This window comes from Manacus vitellinus, unplaced genomic scaffold (genome assembly GCF_001715985.3).
Source record: "Manacus vitellinus isolate BGI_N305 unplaced genomic scaffold, ASM171598v3 scaffold_37_pilon, whole genome shotgun sequence".
Classification (NCBI taxonomy): Eukaryota; Metazoa; Chordata; class Aves; order Passeriformes; family Pipridae; genus Manacus; species Manacus vitellinus.
In genome coordinates this window covers 5,157,789-5,164,982 of record NW_021940517.1, presented here as the reverse complement: position 1 = coordinate 5,164,982, position 7,194 = coordinate 5,157,789, and positions in this window count along the sequence as shown.

Below are 7,194 nucleotides of genomic sequence, written 5' to 3'. Positions count from 1 at the left end.
GGGCAGCAATCACCTGCCAGCAACACAGTGTATAGAGATATCAAGGAGAAAGGGTCCCTGTTCCCTTGCTGAGAGCTTGGAAGCCCTCCTCAAAAAAGGGCCACCACATATGCACAGATGGGATGTGCCAGATTCCTCATCAACTCTGTTCCCACTATGTGTGAGTGTCCTGAAACACCCAAGGGCTATAGGAATATCTTTCTCAGGTGTGTTTGGCAACTGGGGCCACCTTTTCTGTTTTTAAGTGTACTTAGAATTTACGTTTCTCCATAAACTGTACTGAGAATGAATTCCTCCAGCAAAGACTTGCCTTTATTGCATACCAGTGGGTGCCACTTCTCCAGGACACCTCAGTGTGGGAAATGCTTTTGGGTTGCTAGTGGTAAACTGGCCAGCCACAATTTCACACCACAGCAGTATTCCTGTGCAAGTGCCGACAGGAGCCGTGGGGACATTTATTCTGCCTGTACCTTCATCTAACGTCCAGAAAGACATCTTTGCCACCACCTCAAGTGACTTACAAAGGTCTGTTTCTTGCACTTCCCACCATGAGGCTGCTTCGAAGTGACTTCAGCTGATGTTTTTTGCAGCTTTTCAGGAGGCTAAAATGATGCTTTGAGCTGTGTGCTGGCATCCGGCTGGAGGTGATGCCAAGATCAGAGCCCACAGCTTTCACTGTAAGTCTCACAACAGGAGTCTTGATGTACTTTGCATTATCAAGAGAAAATCTGAAGGATTTCAGTGCAGAAAAGTTCTCTGGAATAACTTCAACACTGGAACAAATGATGTCCTGTAATAATAAAATTGGCAAGTTCATTTACTGGGCTACACCTCATACAGCCGGCTGAGGCACGGGTGCTCTCTTGGCTCTTCGCAGGGAAGAACTGTGGCTGCGAGTAATTTGGGAAGGGGAAGACTGACATCACTATCTCACTGAGGCTGAGATGGGCCATGAGGACCATGAGGGCCATGAGCACGTTGTCTTTACCATGGTTATTAGCAATCACTTTGGGCAGGAAGTTTTCATATTCTAATTTCATTTTCTATTTCATATGCAAAAAATCTAATTCACAGGCCTTTATCTAGCTGGTCCTCAAAAGATGACAACAAATGTCAGTATTACTGTCCTTAGGCTTGTATGTGCTTTACGCACACACATGACCAGCATCCCTTCAGGACAACCTGTAAGGGCTTCTCTAGATGAAGCTAGCAATCTGAGGTCATGCTGAGTTTGCAGACAAAGGCTTGAGCAGAGGTGTACCACAAGCATTGCCTCAATCTCTGCAGCTTGGCTGTCCATGGCTTCCATTCCCAATCACCCCTTCAGCACTGGAGCAAGAAGAGGTGCTTCAGGGTGGAAGCCCAGCACTACTGCCAAAAGGGACAGTAAAGAGCTGGGCTATGCCACAGTCTGTTTTGGAAACAATGTGACAGATGGAGCTGACTCTGATCCTTGGAGTTTTGCTGAAGGCAGAACCACTGGCAGATTTTCAATGTTTCAGTTGCTGTTATTAAGAGTGAGCATTTCTAAGCCCCAGTTTCTTGAGTTTGAAAATACACGTATATACTAGTTCACATCCTGTTGACACTTGGTGTTCTTCAGGAGTGTGAATGCACCTTCCCTACAACTACCACTGATTTTGAGTTGTGCTGTCTCCTGCAATGACTGGGCATGGAAACGTTACACAAAAATGGATCAGCCGCTCATGAGGGGTTTTGAACTGGCCACATTCTGTGGGTAGTTGGTTGCAAGTGCTGAGGCTGTTAAACTCAAAAGCAATTTTACATGTGGCAAGAGTAACTTGAAGCCCATGAATTTTTAAACAGAGGAGCTCTGGGTCAATTAAAAATCTTTCAGTGCACCTCTCCAGTAACAAGTTGTTTACGTGCCATGTGCTTTCCCTCTTTCTTTAACTGTGTTATAATCACTCTCCTTACATAACTGTGTGGTGAATGCATTGGCATGTCTTGCCACTCTTTTTGAGCCAGTCTGACAGCAGGAATCTGGTCCTCTTGTTTCAAGAGAGTCACTGCCCTCACTGGGGTGGGTTTGGAGTGTCTCAGCCATGAACAGGCAGCTCAGCTGCGAGAGCAGAGCAGAGACTGAGCTCCATCACCTGAGTGCCAGGAGGATGCTGGAGCAGTTGGGTCCTTTTTTTTTTTTCATTCAAACTGTGAAATATCTCAGCCCTATCTTGAGGCAGAGGGAAGCTCTGAGGTGCCTGGGTCTTCCGCTTTTGTGAGGCAGGAACCTGTTTTGCTCCTCCACCGGTTCAGCGCTTGACCTTCGTCTCTCCAAGGTGGGTGAGGATGTGGGGTGAGTGCTGGTCTGGAAGCTGAGACACTGTGGGTAGTGGCAATCACCTCTCACAGCTCCATGGAAGCCACTGGCAAATGCAACTTCCCTGAAGTCCAGGTGTTTCAGCGGAGTGCTGGGCAGTCTGGGCTGCCTGTCCTAGGAGTACCCAGAGAGCCAGAGCTCTGGTCTATCATGGTCTGTCGGCTGGTAGTGTTACAGGGACAGGGAGAAGCTGCAGAAGGGACAGGATGGATGGGTGCTGCTGGCTGGGTGCAGCAGCATAGCTGAGCAACCACTCCAGAGTCCCTGTGATGGATGTAGCGGGGAGGCTGCTTCTGAAACACTGGGAGCAATATATCCTACAAAAACATTTTTTTAATTGGAAATTTAATAATTTCTTCTCTAAGTATTTCTACTGCCTGGCCAAAAAAAAAAAGTGTCTAAAATTAGCTTTCCCAGATAAAGACATTTTTGTCATATTTGGTGCATTGCTATCTGAACACTGAAAGCCAGCTGTTTGGGCTGGGTTACAGAGAGGAATCTGTTTGTAACTATACTGATCTGGCATTGTTAGCCCTAGAATTAATAGCTTTTTTATCTTTCTACATCCTAGGCTCATTTTTTCCATACTAAGAGAGTGCCAGAGGAAGCATTATAAGGGCTATATAATTAAAACCAGAAGAGCCTCCCAGTGAACTTAACTGTAAATGCTAATGGCATTTCTAGCAAAAGTAATGCCCTGAGGGACTCATTGCAAATGAAATAAAAAGGACTCAGTGCTGTTGTTTTTATGGATTTTAACTGAATCTGTACAGTTGAAAGGAGTCGGGATTTGGATTTTTTTCATGTCAGTTGAAGTCCTCTGTAACTGAGGTCACCAACTGCTGGGTAAAACCTGTGAGACCAGATTCAGAAGCCACTCTTGATGTTTTTTATCTTCATGTAACTTGCCTTACCAGGACATTACCATCACAACCCAGTTTTTCCATCTACTCTTCTGGCTCTACACTGGTGAAAGTCATTTGGTTTCAGGGAATGGAGTGAGAAAAGAGCTGGGCTTCAGTTTGAGGAAAAAGTGGAGGGAAGCTGGTGACCTGGCAGTTGGGCTGATGACAGCAGAGGGACTGAGAGCTGGCTCTGAACATCGTAGGGCTCTGCACCCTTTAGGGAGTAAAAAAAAAAAGATGTAGGGAGAGACGAAAATAACATATTTGAAGAATGCCCACAAAAATCCAGTGGTCTCTTAATGTCCATGCTTTGCAAATACTTCTGTGCCTGATTTTCCAGGCATATGTGAGAAGCTTGCACATATGTGAGAATTTTAGGAGACTTTGCTGTACTGGTGAAGCCTTCCTGTGGCCTCTCCACCGAAGTGCTTGATGCAGGGGTGGGGGCTTTGGGGGTAAGGCAGAAAACTGGGGAGCCAGTAACAGCTCAAAATGAAAAGTTTTCTGCACTAAAGGTCAAGGATGGCACCAGTGGGCTGCAGGTGGACTCTGGTGCCTGGGTTATGACCTACTGACAGCCAAATGCCTCTAAGAAAAAGTGTCCTGTCCTGGCACGGGGCCTTTTGCTAAGCTGCTGCTGCAATAACAATCTGTACTGCTGGGGAGTCACCTGGCAGCCTGGGAGGGGAAAAATTCCTTTAAAAGGGCAAGCCCAGGGAGCAGGCTGGGCTGGAGGCTGGCAAGCTAGTGCCCACCTTGCCAGCTCTTGGTTCCTGCTCTGTCCATCAGCATCAACCCTCTCCTTGAGCCCTGGAGAGCCTGGATAGCCCAAAATGGACAGCTGTCTACTAGGAGTGACCTAGACCAGTGACTGTCTGGGCAGGGAGAGGTCTCCATCACTGGCTGTAGGTCTGAGGGACCTGGCTTGGTGCTTTGGCACATTCATGCCATGTTGGGAATGGGGAGAATGAATGTCATTCCTGGAAGAGAGGTGCCAGATGCATCAGAGACATGGAACTGCATGTGGTTACAGGGTAGAAGCTGGTTCATTTACCTCATAAGCAAGATTTGCTTGCTCCCAGCCAGGACTGGTTTTGAACCAGCAGGTGGAAAGAACATATAGGAGGGTACTTTGCTCTTTGATAAGCTTGTTCCTAGTCACCGGTGCTCCTGAGATGTTACTGGGGAAATCCTAGTGATGAAAAGCTTCCTTGGAACTGTTCTGGGATTTCCACAGAGTAAGTTGATTTGACACCAAAGTTAGTGGGTTGACTCAAAGTTTGTGTTAAGGCTGATGGTAGAGATATGGTACAACTTGACCAAAGATTGGGCACTCAGAATTACTTGATCTGGGATTTTTTCCCCCCTTTCTCAACTCCTTTTGAGGTTTCTGGAGGAAAAGCAGCCAGGATCTTCATGTAATTTAACATGCCAAGTGTGGCCCAGTGAAAGAAAGTCCCTGATGCCTAGCTATGTTATTAAAATGTCTTGCAACTTCACATTTTCTCACTAATAAAACACTTCATGACATTTCATGACAGCAAAACTATTGTCTTGGTGAGATGAGAGCCAGAGAGGATGAAACAGAGGACAAGCAAGAAGCAGTACTCCTGTGTTGGCAGGACAGTGGGCCAAGAAACTCTCACCTCTTGGTACTTTTGCAGTGACTTGGCCAGACAGTTTCTGGAGCCAGCTCAGTGTGTCTCAGACCGCAGGTCACTGGTCACTGCCTGCACTGCTGCCAGCCTGGTGGGAGCTTCTAGGTGCCCTCCTAGGTGCCCTAAATCACTGACAGCAGCTCAGTTTCTCCAGGATGGAGAAGTTAAAAAAAAAAGCTGTAATTACTGACCACAAAATTTGCAGTACTCCATGCCTTGGAGGAACTGAGCTGCAGCCAAACAGGGGTAGAACTGAAAGGGATCAGTACAACACTCGGGCCAGAGCAGGGTTTCTTAAACATAAGCTTATAGGCACATATCAGAAGTTTCTTTCTTGGCAGATGTAAGCTCTGAAAAATGTGGCAAGGAGAGCAGGATGTTCAGTCAAGCTTTTAATAACAAACAGCTGTAATAAAGTCCGGGCTTCCTCCAAGGCAGAATAAATTTTGCCAGCAAGCTTAGTGGAGCCAGTGCTTCAGCTCACATAGCTTGGAAATGCCAGGGTGGAGAGGACCCACACGGTGAATTTTCTCCTCCCATCTGAACTTTGGTCCTTCTTCCGTCACCTTTTCTTCTTCTCCCAGCACCCTGCCACCACATCTTTTCACAGCAGCTGTCATTTTACAGCAACAAAAACAATCCTCATAACATAATTAGCACCTATTACAAGTGGGAGATTTTCAAAGACTACCTTCAGCTCTGGTTATCGGGCTTCAGAGAACAAGCTCAAGAGACAAATGACCCACTGAACTTCAAGGTCACTGGCACTCTTTACACTTCTGGTAAGAAGAGAAACTAGGGCTGAGGTCAGGCCCTTGTAGAAACCTCTGGTATATCACTGAAGTTGAACTGTCCAAAAATGACAGAAGACTCTTTCCTTTCCCCATCAATTTTTTGTTCCATTCCCTTATTCGTTTTGGAGACAGGCATTACAGGAAAGCTACAGTAAGCTATTTTCAGGGCAGTTACATGCTTTTTGATTTGTTGGCATCCCAGTAAGGTCCTGACCTGCCAAGAGCATTTAAGCCTGTATCTTGGTCCTGTATGAGGTCCAAGTTTCGTAGCCATTAGGCAGCAGAGCTCATAAATGCTGTGATTTAGAGGTTGCCTAATGGAATCTTTTGCACCAGAAGACATTCAGAGTAAAATCCACACTGATGCTTACAGAAAAATGGTAAGCTTTAAAAGTAAAGTGTTGGGTTGAAAATGAGTAGAGACATGGCTGCCATTCTTCAGCCAGGCCTGATTGTTCATTCCAATAGCTGCTCTAGTAGAATGTACCTTTACTGTGCTAAGCACATGAACTTGTCCTGGAAAGAAAATCAGGCTGCTGGTGAGAAGCAAGATGAGCTGCACCCTCTCCCTTGTCATCTTCAGTATGAACAGCTAAAAGAACAGGAAGGAGCAATGACCCTGGTAAGGAAATCTTAGGGAACCAAAGGATCTGTTGAAGGAGAAGGATGAGATGGTGAGGTTTTCTTCTCTGCTCCATTTATGGAATAAACTTGGTCTCAGATCAGCATCTTTTGGGTGCAGTCCCCAGTACCACTGCGGAACTGCAAATTAGGGATTCAAACAGGTCTTGTGATCATCTCCCACCCCACATTCATTGACTTGAGGTGCTGTCAAGGCTCCCCAGATGGTGGGAGGTCAGATGAAGATGTAGCTCTTCGTGGCGAACTACTTGGTTACATTATATGTTGAGGGGTAAAGCCCACTTGAGGAAAGGGGACAGTAACAGAGACCTCCAAAAGAAACACAGAAAGCACTCTGTTGAGAAGAATTGGCTGTGCCTGGCTTACCTGCTCTGTAGAGGCATTAGCTCATTAACTCACACACAGGACAGCCAAATTATGGTTTTGTCCTCATGGTAACATGAACATACTGAATTAAGTGGGTCATGAGCAAACCTGGACAGCAAAGCCTGGGGCCTTGTCTGTAAATAACGCCTACAAAGTCAGGTTTGTATCTCAGGGAAATTACTTGTGAGCTCTTTGGGGGATGCTGTTGCCAAGTGATCAACAGGACTCTGCCTGCTGGATGCTGCTCCCATACCCACAGCCATGACCTCAAAGGCCGCCCTGTGCTGTCTGAGCACCCTCAGCAATGATGGCTAAAGTCACCAATAAATAAAACAATCGCTATCCTTTGACAGGCTGACAAAGTGTCTTTTCTACTCTGCCTTTACAAGTCTTCACTCAGTAATGAGACCTGCTAGCTCCTTGTGCCAAGACAGTGCCCAGATGCTGTGGATTTGCCTTTGTTAGAGAGAACTTTTAAAAGTTGAGGT